Source organism: Vicugna pacos, chromosome 34 (genome assembly GCF_048564905.1).
Source record: "Vicugna pacos chromosome 34, VicPac4, whole genome shotgun sequence".
NCBI lineage: Eukaryota > Metazoa > Chordata > Mammalia > Artiodactyla > Camelidae > Vicugna > Vicugna pacos.
Window position 1 is genome coordinate 18,586,784 of NC_133020.1, and position 14,682 is coordinate 18,601,465.

The 14,682-nt window shown below is 53.6% G+C and overlaps 1 protein-coding gene across 2 annotated transcripts in view; it reads right to left on the minus strand.

Annotated features, from left to right (window-relative positions):
- The window catches only part of NTF3 (neurotrophin 3), a 62,827-nt gene that overhangs the window by 36,205 nt on the left and 11,940 nt on the right, over positions 1–14,682 (minus strand). The gene's annotated exons all lie outside the window — the stretch shown is intronic.

Below are 14,682 nucleotides of genomic sequence, written 5' to 3' on the forward strand. Positions count from 1 at the left end.
CCAAGGGGGCAGGGCGGAGGCGGAGGTGGGCTCCCAGAGCTCCCACCAGACAGGCACAGAACGAGGACCACCTCTGCCCAGCAAGCTCTCTGGGGCAGCTGCGTGCAGTTGGTCCCAGCAGCAGGGGGGCGGATTCAATAATGCTGTTAAGGCTCCACCCGGGGCTGGTGAGGCCAAGGCTCACCGGGTTTGGTACATTTCCAGGGTGAGCAAAATCACAAAAGGAGGACGTCATTCATTCATTCTTTACTCGTTTAATCAGTGGGGGTCTATGAGATTCTCAGAAAGGGCTGGTACAGCCCATCCTAAAAGGCATTTGGAAATGGGACCAGGCGTTCCTGGTCGTCAAGGTGACTGAAGGCAGAAGAGGCGGTTAGTGCCTGCAGCGCATCCTGCATCACTGAGAACCATCCTGTGCGGATACTGACAGCGCCCCCGCTAAGAGAAATGCAGAGGCCGGTGACCAGCTGAGCCCACCCTCTGCCTGCAGGATTCCTGAGACCCTTGACGGAAGACGTCATCCAAAGCAAACTCTTGCCTGCCCTGCAGGGGTCACATCCACTTTGTCTCCACTGGCCCCACGGCACGGAGCCCCACTGAGCCTGGGGGGCCCACTATGACCCCCAGCATGCCACAGCTCCTCTGTTTTCCTCGGCTCTGCAGACCGGCTGATTCTTACCAGTGACCTTCATGCTTGACCCTGTCCCCTGAGCACCCTTCACTATCCTTGTCAACCACGGAAGGGGCTTTGATAGGCCAATGAACAGAGCCCGCCTCGAGCCCATCAGTGTCTCTGAGTCAGCAGTGTCCCAGCTTAGTTGCCGAGGCTTCGAGCAAGACGTTCATGACTTTGAGCCACACCGACCCTCCACTTCCCCTTCGCCCACATAAACAGGATGTGGACCTGGGCCCCTGCTGCACAAGGTGTGGGGAGGCTAAACGGGATGGCGTGAGCAGAGCTGGGCTCCTCTGAGCATGGGGGCAGGGTGTGTGCCTGTGTGTCTGTGAATCTGTGTGTGCCTGCACGGTACCGAGCTGAATGGGCCATCATAACCCAGGGGTTTGTTTAATCTGTTCCAGCAGCACTTGGAGGGTCAGGGTGGGGCGGCCCTCGGCCCCCCTGGCCCCCCACCCTGGCTGCAGGCATCTCCCTCCCACCTCCCGGCTCCCTTACAGGGTACAGCCCAGGCAGGCACAGCCTCCCAGGGCTGAGGACGATGGAAGACAGATGTGTGCGGTCCAAGAATAATGGGAATCATGACAAGGAGCGGCCAGCTTACATGTGGGAAGAGACGGGAGTCAGGAGGGGGAGAACTGGGAGCAGTTTGAAGACGTGCAGGCGGGGCAACAGATGTGTGCCGGCTGACCCTGGGCAGGGCGGCCCTGCGAGGAAGATGTTCCCGCAGGAAGAGGGGCCGGGCTCCTGGGGGGGGGCCGGGTTCCAGAGCCCCCATTGGCTCCACACATCGGGCTCTCAGTGAGAATTTCCTTCTGGCTGGGATGAGACCCTAGAGAGCAGCCATCTGCCTCCCAGTCTCACCCACCGAGGAGCCGAGGTCCAGAGATGCTAACCGCCCAGGCCACCGGCACACAGCAGAGCGGCGGGGCTGGGACGAGACTCACGGCTGGATGCCGAGGAACCTTCTGCAGCCTCCCCGCCAACCAGGTGCTCCACACCCGTCATCCTGTCCTCATCCCACCACCCCTTCCCCACTCCCGGCCCTCTGCTCTCCCAGCCTGCTTCCCTCCCCTCTGCTCCCTCCCAGCTGGCCTCCTGCTGCGTTGCTTTCTCTCCCATTCCAGAAAGTCACAGCGTGTTGAGAGAGAGAGAGAGAGAGAGAGAGAGAGAGAGAGAGAGGCAGGAGGCCTTGCAGGAAACACGGATGTCTGGGTCTAGACAAGGAAGGCATCTTCCTCCCTGGCCATCACTTTTGCCGAAACAGAGACCCCATTCAAAGATCTTGTCCCTCCTCATCTTAATCCTGAAGAGAGCTGACTGCAGCCTTGCACACAGGGTGGGTGTGTGACGGACTCGAGTCCCCGAGGGTCTTTCCTTCCCACAGTGGGTTGAACTTTCTCCTCCAAAAGATACGTGGTGTCCTAATCCCCCAGGACCTCAGAATGTGACCTGATTTGGAAACAGTCTTGTAGTCAAGTCACAGTGAGGTCATGAGGGTGAGTCCCCATCCCACATGACCAGCGTCCTTATTGAAAGGGGGGATTAGACCAGAGACGGGCGTGCGCAGAGGGAAGCCGAGGGGAGATGCTCAGGGAGAGCACACGTGGAGGTGATGGGTCCCAGTGCCGCGTCCACAGGCCAAGCAGCACCTCAAGCCACCAGAAGCCAGGAGAGAGGCATGGACTGCTTCCTCCCTAGCGCCCCCTGATGGGGCAGGGCACCCGCAACGCCTTGATTTCAGACTTCTGGCCCCCTGAACTGTGAGATGGCAAACTCCTGCTGTTTTAGCCCACCAGGTTGTCACGGCAGTCCCAGGGAACTCAGACACCTCCCCACCGTCGCGGTCCTCCTGGGCCACCTGCCGCAGCTTAGGCCTCACTCTGTCGTTCACAGAAGGCAACAGGAGGTGGGGTTTTTGTTACCATGTCACAGAGGACGAGCTGAGTCCTGTATTCTGTGGGTCCGAAGAGCTCCAGGAACATGGCTAGGAAGCTCAAACTGCACCCGGCAGGGTCCCCCGCATCTCCCCGCTTCCCCCCGCAAGCGGGCACTCCGGAAGGTCTTGGTGGCTGTGCCGCTCCCAGTGTTGCTGGGCAGGGGAGCCCTTTGGGACAGAAGCCCCTGGTCTGTGGTCAGCTGGGTAAAGATTCAAGACAAGCAGGGCAGCTGGAAGGGGCAGGAGGCCAGGCTAATGGGAGGAGGAAACCCTCCCACTGCCCCAAGCATCTGCTGGGAGCGCACACACGCTCGGCCTGGAGCAAAGAGGTTTCTGAGTCACGGAGAGAACGGTTCACGACGCAGCACGTGGACAAAGCCGACGGGAAGGGCCGCGGGTCGGACTTCAGTTCTTCCCAAACGGAATAAAGGCACTGATGAGGAGGGAGAGTCCAAGAGAGACGGGGGACAGGCATGCCCGTGTGGGCAGACGGAGGTGCCAGGGAAGAGCCACGCTTGTCAAACAGCCAAGTGTCTCGGGAAAGGACAGGAAAACCTGAGAAGGGAGGAGAGAGCTGGCCCTGGGACCGCAGAAAGAGTCTGGCCGGTGAGTCCACACACACCAGCGTGCTAAGGCCTTTGCAACAGACTTGAGAAGTCAGTATGAACACAGATATTGACGATAATGATCTGTTACTGATTCATCCATCCCAAATGTGCTTATTTAAAGCTGCCGTTTATTGAAGTCTTCCTATGGGCCACGTGCTATTTGAAGCATTCTGCGTGGTGTGATCACATTTCATCCTCGCACGATTTGATGAGTTAGGTTTTATTCCCATTCTACAGATGACGAACCTGAGGATGACAGATGTGTCAGGTGACTTACTCAAGGTCACTCCACTAGTAAACGAGGGAGCTGGGATTCAAAACCAAGCAGCCTGGCTCCTGCAGCCAAGGGCTTTCCCACTGCACCGCATCGGACGTGCACGTGGCTGAAAGGTAACTTCTAGAAATCTCCTCCAAGAAAATGACCTCATCTGCGCATAAACGTTTGTGTAAAAGGACGGCTAACTGCAGTATGCAAGCAGTGGCCAAATGCAGATGCGTCGCAGTGATGAAATGGTTGAAGTATGGTCCATGACGGTAGTGCTTAGGGACACAGACTCTGGGATCAGAAAAGAGCGATGCCAAAAAATAGGCTTACCATAAGATCCAGCAATCCCATTCCTGGGCATATATCCAGAGAAAACTGTAATTTGAAAAGACACATGCACCCCAATGTCCACAGCAGCACTATTTACAGTAGCCAAGACACGGAAGCAACCTAAGTGTCCATCAACAAGTGACTGGATAAAGAAGATGTGGTGTCTATCAATGGAACACTACTCATAAAAGGAATGTCATAAAAGGAATGAAATCATGCATTTGCAGCAACGCGGATGGACCTGGAGATTATCATACTAAGTGAAGTAAGCCAGAGAAAGACAAACGTATGATATCACTTCTATGTGGAATACAAAAAAGATGCAAATTTTATTTATTTATTTACTTCTTACTTTTTGTTCGTTTTTTAAAAATTTTTTAAATTTTTTAAAGACTTTATTGAGTTATAGTCATTTTACAATGTTGTGAAAAAAGATACAAATTTTATTTACAAACCAGAAACAGATTCACAGACGTAGAAAAAAAACTATGGTTACCAAAGGAGAGAGGACACGGGAGGGATAAATCAGGAGTTTGGGATTAACAGACACACAACACTACATATAAAACAGATAAACAACAAGGACTTGCTGTAAAGCACAAGGAACCGTATTTAATTTCTTGTAATAAGCTATAATGGAAAATAATCTGAAAATGTATGTGTATATATATACCTGCATAACTAAATCGCTTTGCTGTGCACCTGAAACTAACATTGTAAATCAACTCAACTTCAATAAAAAATAAAATTAAAAAAAGAAAAGAGTGATTCCAAGCGAGGTGCCACCACTTCCGAGCCATTTAACCGCAGGCAGCTTACGTGGTTGAGCCACAGACACTCACGAGCCACCGGCACGTGCCACGGAGCACCCCCACCAGGTGCGGGAGACACGGCGGCGCAGCAAGGACACCAAAAGCCCTCCCCCCACGGAGCTGGTTTCTAACAGGGAGAATAAGAAAATACAGTCGAGAAATCAGTGAAATACACAGTTTCTCAGGTGATCTTAGGGGCGACGTAGGAAAAGCTGCCCAGCCTTGCTGCCTGGTCTGCAAGAGGGGCGGCGGGGGGCGGGGGGGACGGCTGTCCCGTCAAGCGGTGGCGAGGGCCCCTGAGCTCGCGCGAGAGCGCTGGCACAGTGCCCAGCACAGCAGGTACAAACTCTCCCCACTCCTTTGAGCTAAAAAGACTCAAACCTACTCTTCTGCTCAGAGTACTGACACAGGACGTGAAGAGAAATGGCTGCGACCATTCAGAATGCACAGGCCAAGGGGACTCAACCCAACGTGACGAGGCAGAATTAAACCGACGACGTGGTGGTACCGGGCTTCCTAATGAGTAAACTCGTCCTCACCTTGGGGTGTATCCAACCCCCTGAGAAGTCACAGGACCCCCTGATCACTTCTCATAAAGGTAGTGTCTGTTCTCTGGTTTCTCCCACTTCAGAGTGGAGTTCACAATGGACTCAGGATCCAGGGAGTTGCACCTGCTTCCATGCTGCTCTGCCCTAATCCCCTCTCCTGGGCCTCCCAAGGCTGGGTGCACAGAGAAGGGTCCTTGCAGAGGCTGAGAGGAAGGGAGGCGGGTCGCCCCTCTAAGTCCTCACACTTCCAGGACCATTTGGGAGCCACGAGATCCATTAAAGACTCCAGTGGGGTTCTCCCAGAGCCAGGTGGAGCCAGATTACAGACCACAAGGCAGACCCACACCCAGGCCTTAGGGGCGAGCCCCCAGAAATCAAGGGTGGTTCTCATCCACACCCCAACCACCGTCCAGTGGCCAACGATCCCCCAGGGTAAGAAGGAAAGCAGTGACACCTCGGCTCAGCAGAAGGAAAGGCTTTATAGTCGTGCTTTATAAGCCTTGGATCCAGCCTCCTGGAGAGGAGAGAAGTCTCAGAGGCCAGGAAAGGGCACAAAGAGAGGGGGTGTGTGTCCGCACGTATGCGCACCGGCAAAAGCACGGGCGAGGATGCTTTAATAAGTAACTGAATGCAGGGCTTTAATCAGACAGATTATCCTGGGGTTTCACAAACTGGCAGCTTACTCTGGCGCACCTCAGAGGGGCTCAGTGATTTGTTTGAACTTGACACCAAAGAAGACGGCTGTGATGCTCTTCATCCTCTCTGCAAAGCCAGGCTTGGCAGAGCCCTGCAAACTCGGAGCTGGAAGTGCTGGGCTGTTCTCCGAAGCCGTGCTCTTGCACCCGAGGGAGCCCTTCCTTTCCCAGGTTGTGGGATGACAACAAAACAGCAAAACAGGGAGCTGACGCTAAATCAGAGAAACCCTGCAGGAAGGCGGAATTTCAGACACCAAAGCCTACCAGGCAGAACCCATGAGCTGGAGCGCAGTGTGAAACCAGGAACAGATGGGGACCCCAAGAGGAGTTTCCAGAAAGTTCAAAGAACGCTCTTAGTGGGGGAATAATGCAAACCAAAAGCAGCAACAGGGGAGAGAAGCCATGAGGGGACGCCACAGGGCCTTTCCTCCAAACCACGATGCCCTGGGAGGTGCGGGGAGGAGACACACAGCATCCATTCCTGGTCTGTGTAGACTTCCTCTGTGTCAGGCGTACCAATCTAGCCCCAAACACTCCATGACTTTCCCATCTCTGTCCTCCGTCTGCACCACCCGGAGCTACCTCCCCACCCCAATTCTCTTGCCCGATCGAGGGGTCTCCTCCATCCCCCACCCTTAGCCACCAGCAGTCTGAAACTCCGTCCTCTGTGTGTAACATGCCCATGGCCCTGGTCATTGCTACCTCGAGTCGTGTTTAGCTGGGGATGTCTCATTTCCCCAGATACACTGTAAGTTCACGAAGGCGAGGAATTGTGAGTTTCTGTTCTCCCCACCGTCGAGGACCCAGCCCTACCGCGTCAGACCCAGCTGTGAATGAATGGTCGGTTTAGCCTCAGAGCTCCTGCGCATCAGGTCACCAAGCAGAGTTCATTTTTCAGATTAGATAAATGAAGCACACCGACCATTCGACCATTCTAGTTTGTCCTCTCGTGCCCCTGGCCAGCGCACACAGGGCTCAGGCATGAAGGGTTGGCTCTCTCTGGGGCCGCAGGACCCCACCAGGACGGGGTGTGGCTCCCTTCCTCACCTCTGATGCCTCCTTCTTCCACGAACACCTTTCTTTCTCTCACTCTCGTTTCTCTGACTCGCCCATCAACACGTCCTTCCAGCCCCACGTCCAAAACAGATCCCAAATCTTCTGGCCCCTTCACACCTCCCCCATGACCACCAGAGCCCGGCGCACCATTTTCTCTCGCCCACTGTCCTGGCATCTGATCAGTCGCCCTGTCTCTACAGCCTGCCCCCCACCGAGAAGGCAGAACAACCTTTTAAAAATGGTAAGCAGATGCCACGATTCCCAGCTCCAAACCCTCCAACGGCTCCCTAACACATTAGAAGTGGAAGAACTCTGGCTTCCCACCCTATTTGGAGGGGCATGGTTTGTAATCACACACTTCATCACACAAACAGACGCTGTGTTGGTCTATGAAGTGCTACACGATCCAGCCGGCCTCTCTCAACACTCTGTCCCAGCCCCACGAGCCTGCCTGCTGCGTCTTGAACGTGGCAATCTGAAGTACCCTCTCCCACTAACACATCACTTGGTTTTATTATCCATCTTGGCACTAATGCCCACAGGAAAATTCCATTTGTCTGTCTGTCTGTCTGTTGATCGATCCATCCATCCATCCACCCACCCACCCATCCATCCACTTGTTTGTTTCTAATTTAAGGATTATTTCCAGTGGGATCTAAGCTCCGCGACAGCAGAGGGCTGGCCTTTCTCGTTCAGCGCTCCACCTACTGCACCTAGCACAGTGGTCCAGCATGTAGCAGGAACTTACTAAACATTTCTGGATGGAAGACTCTGTCTGGACACTGACATGAGCGTTACCTGTCAGCAGAGCCAAGACTTTGCAGCCCTGGCCAGTGATCCTGCAGCTGCCTTCTAAAGCCACCCAGCTGAAATGTCCCACAGGGAAAAAGGAGGCTTTTAAAGACAGCCTTGGATACACTCAACCGAGATCGATGCAGCAGTGCTGGGGAGAGTCCTGCTAGATTCTGGGACCCCCTGTGCTGCCGTAGGTGTGCCTGGAGTCCAGTTCAGTGCAACCAACACTCCTGAAGCACTGCATGGATACAGAGACAATTAGAATAGGGCCTTTGCCCGCAAGGACTGGCCAGACTCATGGAGGAGACGTGCATGTGAGCATCTACAATGGAGTAAGTCATAAACCAGAGACGGCGTTTCTGGCCCCAGGGAAGGCTTTGTGCACGAGCACCTGGAGTGGTCAGCCAGGCATCCCAAGTCGGGAGAGACGTCCGAGGCTTTGGGAATAATGTGAACAGGAGCCAGGTTGTGGGAAACCCCACGGAGGCAGGAAATGCGAGCCTAACGTGCGAAGCAGGCGGCGTGTGTCATGGAGACAAGGGTGTCACCTTCTGGGAGCTTGGACTGTGCTTGACACCGGATGCAGAGTGTCCCACCGGCCTTGTTTACTCAAATACACACGTGTTGGGTTGTACTGGGTGCCTCCACTCTGTTTCCATGAGCAACGAGATTGCTCATCAACAAAAGTCCCAGATAATGTAGGAAACAGAGAGGAGTGTTTTGCGTTGTTGGACTTTCCAACTTTTGTCTGGGGCAATAATAAAGAGAATGTTTTAAAAATCAGGGTTGTTTCACGAAAAGGGGTTAAAAACTTCAAGTTAACTTAAAAATTAATCTATCAATTATACATGCACCCCAATGTTTACAGCAGTACAAGCCAGGACATGGAAACAACCTATGTGTCCAATGGCAGGTGACTAGATAAAGAAGACACGGTGTACACACACACACACACACACACACACTGGAATACTACTCAGCCATAAAAAAGAATGAAATAATGCCATTTGCAGCAACATGGATGGACCTAGAGATTGTCATTCTAAGTCAAGTAGGCCAGAAAGAGACAGAAAAATATCATATGACATCACTTACATACATGGAATCTAAAAAATGACACAAATAAACTTATTTACAAGATGGGAACAGACTCAGACACAGAAAACAAACTTATGGTTACCAGTGGGGAAAGGGCATGGGAAGGGATGAATTGGGAGTCTGGGATTCGCAGATACTACGTACTGTACATAAAGCAGATAAACAATAAGGTCCCATTCAATACCCTGTACTAGCCTATAATGAAAAAGAATGTGAAAAGGAATATATATATATATATATATATATATATATACACACATACGTATAACTGAGTCGCTATGCTGTATGCCAGAAACTAACACAACATTGTAAACCGACTACACTCTAACAAAACAATTAATCTAACAATTAGATGAAAGATGACAGTAAGACAAAAATTTCACCAATGAAATTGTGTATTTCTTGCAGAAAGGTATGTAATTTAAAGGAAGGGTGAGTGGGACCTGGACAGACAGCAAATCCGACCCTGAACGGAGGAGCGGCGGGGTCGGCGGGCAGCTCGAGCCCTGGAGTCAGAGCCCTGCCTGTCGACCGGGCCCCGCCGGGCAAGCTGCTTGACTTCTCTGAGTCTCTGTCTCCTCATCCGTGAATCGGGGGAAATGGTCTGCCTTTCCAAGTTGCTAAGGGGACTGGGACTGCACACCAAAGCACCAAGCACAGAGCAGTACCGGCGTCAGGACCCCGTGTGCTAACAAACGAGCCCATAAACCCTGAACAAATCTTTGAAAATCATCACATTAAGAACCCTCTTCCTGGAGCAGAAACTGGTTCTCTAACTGCCTAGGATTTAAGGATCTGAATCTTTGCCATTTGGCTATTCCTAAGGCCTTCACGGTTTAATCTTGGGTTCAGCTTCGAAAAGGCAGGAAATTAAAAGGAAGAAGCTCACACAAGTCAGGGCCTGCATGTGGACCGTGGGGATCTCGCCTCCGAATGTAGGAGGCGGAGCTCGGGGCAGCCTCACGGAGAAGATCCCCAGCTCCACTCCTGGGGAAACGAAGCCAGGCGGCGGATGCTGGCCTGCCCTGCAGCAGCCGTGGTCCAGGCTCCCGGCGACACAAGGTGCAGGTGGACACGAGGGGGCGGGGAGAGCTGGACCCACCGGACCTCACCCAACCCCCGCAAACTGCATGCAGAATCCACCTCATGCCCATCGACTCCAATGAAGACTCTGATTGGAGTGTCACCCAAAGACAGAGACCAGGGCTGGCCGAGGCTCGGCAAGACCCAGCCTTGCAGGGACACGTACCCTGTCCTCTAAGTGGATGCTCCCTGAGGTCTGCTTGTTTCTCATCCATATGAGTCTGCGCTTTGCCCCTTGCTTCTTTCTCCCCGCTCCCCCACGGTGCAGAAGCTTCCAGGAGCGGCTGTGCCCTGTAGAGCAGAGGGGGGCCCTGTGCAGGCCAGGAGGAGACGGCCTCTTCAGACTGGCCCTCTCTAAACTCACCTGCCAACCCTCACGTGTCCCATGGCTGTTTGCAGTTCTGACCTGATTTACCGATCATTTCAGTGGATGATCTGGGGGTAAGTGGCCAGTCCCCAGGCCCAGACTCTGGGGAGGGCCGCTGCACCTTTGCTGAAAGGAGGGGGGGTGGCTCTGAAGTTGTGCATGTGCTACGCAATGTGACCCCACTCCCTGGTCCCCGGCTAATGAACCAGCATGAACCTTTGACCCCAGTTGCGCCAATGAGCATCTCACTCTAAGGAATTTGGAACTGGGGCCCTGGGATAGTCAGCTGGAAGGCCTTGGATGAGAGAGGGGTTGGGCGAGTGGGTTCAGATGCAGACAGAGCAGAGCCATGTCATCCCTTAGACAGAGAACGGCCTCCAGGCTCCAGGTTGGCCCCTTAGGACGTGCGGTTATGGTTCCTGCCCTTGGATTCCCTAAGATGTCAGTGCAGCTGGTCATTTCCCGGCCTAGGTTAATTCACAGTATCACGGCAGCGACAGCTGACCACGTTCCAGACTCTCTGAATCTACCTTCTATAACTTACTTAGTCTTTCCAACAGCAGAATGTCATTCTTTCACACTTGAGGAAACTGACTGGATTTTAGCAATATTGTCAAGATCTCAAAGCTAAGAAGTGGGGATGGGGTTTAAAGCCAGGCTGATGCTTTGTTTTAATCACAATAACATGCCACTAACAAAACAGTTCTACCCACAGAGAGCTTTGCTGCGGGGCAGACACTGCGCTGTGGGGTCTGAGGTTTATCTCCATCGTCTCCCCGTGACTTACATGTTTCACTTGTCCGAAGTGTTCTTAGGAACTTTGAAAGGATTCTCATTTCAAGATGACAGACAGAGTACCCACTAAAATCCTTCTCCCCCGTATCAAGTCCACACAGACAACAGAAAACACGTTAAAAGCACGTTTATTACTGCCTCGCCTTGACAACAAGAGGGGAGACTTTCACTGGCCAGGAGCTGTGAGGGACCCCTAAAAGAAGGTAAATATTCAAGAAGCCACAGATAATTGAAGAAGCTGAAGCCAAGCACTGAATCCCCACAAGGAACACAGGAGAATCTGGCCCGGAAGACAGCCTGGCAGTGAGAACGACCGACCACCCTCCCAGGAAAGACAGCATCGTGAAAAGAAATAGCAAACTCCAATTGGGGAAGAACTCAACCCCAAGGAGGCAGCTAAAAGGGAGGACTCTGAATATGTCACCATCTCACGGACATTAGGCATTGCTGCCACCAAATGAGCATCGGGGTGTTTCAGGGGGATTTTCGTAACGATAAAGACAACAAACAAAACCTTCAGCATCCCTGAGCTCTGCAACCAGGTCCAGGGGTGCTGCTGGGGGGGCGGGTCTGCTTCGTGGATGCAGGTAGAATGGCGCAGAAGGGGAGGAAGGCAGACTCGGCGACCGGCCTTGCAGAAGGGGTGAGGAACCCACATGGCCGTGAACATGGGGGACACCCTGACCGCCCGTGCTTGCCCGCTCTCAGCACGCGTTCCCACGGGCCGCCGCTTGCAGAAGGCAGCACCTTGATCTTAGACCCCAGGTGACACTGTCAGAAAGAGGGAACTACAGCGATCCTTCCAAGCCACAGCTGTAACGCGCCTTCCCTTTTCTTCTGGTGCCCCCGAAGGCTCCCTCCCAAGCTCTCAGCGCTGCGGGAGCACGGGAGCTGCACCACCTCTTCTGAGGACCGTTTCCCAGCCTGACTTGGAGGAGCGCCCCCTTCCAAACAGAACAATGTGCTATCAGCGTAAGAACACACCAGTTTACACCATAACACAGACCTGCAGAGGAATCTACCAGCTCGCAAAACACTCTCCTAGGCGTTAGCTCAGCTGAAACTCTACGTTGAGACACTAAGTCCCCCGGGTTTATTATCCCAGTTTACAAAAGAGGACACCAAGTCTCCAAGAGTTTGTGACTCTTAGTGAATGACAGGCATGGGAACAGAAGCGGGGGCCTCTGGCTTAAGTGTCAGTTCTCGGAGCAGGTCCCTGTAATGGGGTCCCGGTGAGCTCTAAGGCAGAAAGAGACGGGGAGCATTTTCTCCTTAAGCCTCCTGTGCATAAACCCACAGGGGGTTATCAGGGGACCGCTTAACTCCTTCTGTGGTCAGTGCATGTGACAGTCCCCAGCACTGTGTCAGCTTTCCGCTCACTTCACGGTCCCAAGCGAACACGTTCTACATTAGACTTTGGAAAACAAAACAAACTGCTCGGAGCCCAGCTAGAAACGCTGCAGCTCCTTTCTGGTCCCCGGCCTTGAAACACTACTGTCCCTTGATTTAAAGACAGAAAGCCACTGCTGAAGCTGACTGTGTGATGCGGGGCGGAGGGGAAGGTGGAAGCCACACAATGCCAGGAAAGACTTCAGCTCCACCCGCGGGCTATGTACACAGAGCGCTGGGGTTTTCTGCTTCCCCTGCTCTTTGCAGGGCTTGTCACTGTCTCTGATGGGCAATCCCCTCGCAGTGTCTTGTGCAACCCACCTCCCCGCGCTCTACTGCAGATCCTGGCGGCACCGCCGTCCAGCCTCCTCCCGTGAACCACCGTCCCAGGCCCCACATCCCATTGGCATGGCTCACTCCATCTGACCCTAGTCCCCAACTACACTCAGGCCACTCGGCAGTCAGAGGATCTCAAATCCAAGCACGCGCTTAGCCACGGGCGCCAGCCAGCCAGCCAGCCCAGCGCGCCTGCCAGCATGCACAGAATATCTTCTCCTCCACGAGACCTCCAGGGACCCTGACGGTTCTACGTGGCCCACTTCACAACTCGGGAACGTGTGGTTGGAAACGTAACTTCCTCAGACCTGGATTTTCAGCTTCCTTTTCTGACTCTCCACCCCTCTGTCCTTCGGCAAGCCTGGGCTTCCTAACAGGCACACGGCAGGAGAACCACCGCCCTCTGACAAGGAGGCCCGCTGCTTCAAGCGCGTTGTCAAGGTGGGCCTCCTGGACGCGCCATCCTTCTAAGCCTGGTGTCTGGGCTGGATCCCACGCACCCAGGAGGGAAGAGAGGCACTCCCCTTCCCGTGGAGCCATCGGCAGCCCTGCTCCGCAGCTGCACGCGGGGTAGGGTCTCTGACTGGTGTTCAAATTCCCAGGGAGAACCAGTGCAGGAAATCTGCGCATTCGGAGACCACAGAGCATCCTGCACGCTGAAAGCAATGCAGGAACCCTGCCCTCCAGCCGGGGAGGAAATCTGCTCCTGGGGGGCAGTTGAAGGGATTAATCAGATGGCATGCATAAAGGCGCCCACACAGCGTTTACACCCTGGGATGCTGGCCTCTGCTCCTCTCTCTCCCCTGCTCCCCACGCGCCCCCTCCACACCTGCTTCAGTAGATGGGGTTGGGGGGCACTTCAGAATCTGCTGAGCACCTGTGATCTGCCCTCCCGGTCTCCACTTTTGGAGGCAAATGCTGGATGAACAGGAAGCAGGAGGGGTCCCCTCAACACAAGAAGGGACAGCCCCCGACTTCCAACGGTTCCACTTACGACTTTTTTACTTTATGATGGGGTGAAGGTGATACATGTTCAGTGGAAACTGTACTTTGGATTTTGAATTTTGATCTCTTCCGGGGCCGGCGGGATGCTGCGCCTGGCATCTCCCTGACAGCCCCATGATGACAATACACTCACAGCCATTCCGTCACCCATCTGACCACCCTGTTTTCGGCTTCCAATACATTACACGAGATATTCAACACTTTATTGTAAAACAGGCTGTGTGTGAGATGACTCTGCCCAACTGCAGGCTAATGTAAGTGTTCTGAGCACATTTAACTCTCCTCTCTCCCATCCGCTCCTAGTATCACCCACGGTTGTGAGTCATATCCCAGGCCATCAGAAACTCTCCCATGTGGACCACAGGGAACTGGGTCTCTCCCTCCGCGTGGGTCGCCCTTGGAATAAATTCCCTTTCGATCTCTAGCCCAGCCCCTGCTCACTCTCTTTAACAGCAGTCACAGACACCACCGGGTGACAGGAGAGCACGTGATGCCAAATGGGCTCCTTCCCCAACTTTTTTTTCCCTCATAGTCAAAAACCGGACCTTCTGCAAGGGCTCCACCCTTGACTGTGCCTCTGATGAGCAGTTCCCCAGGAACTCAGGAGCCTTGCTGCAGACAGACGGTAACTTAATACAGCAGCCCCAAAAGGAGATGGAGACCCCGAAAGGGGGCTGGGAAGATAGATTCCCGATTCATACAAGAGCCAAATAGTGAAAGGGAAACGTCAGAGGATTAGAGGGACAAGCTGAGGTCTCTCTATCAGTAACTCAACCCAAATGCAACTTGATTTCCTAGACTTGCTAATAGACCACAATTTAAATATCTTCCTTTCTTGCTCCGGCCCTCTCTCTGTCGCTGTCTGTCTGTCTGTCTCTCTCTCTC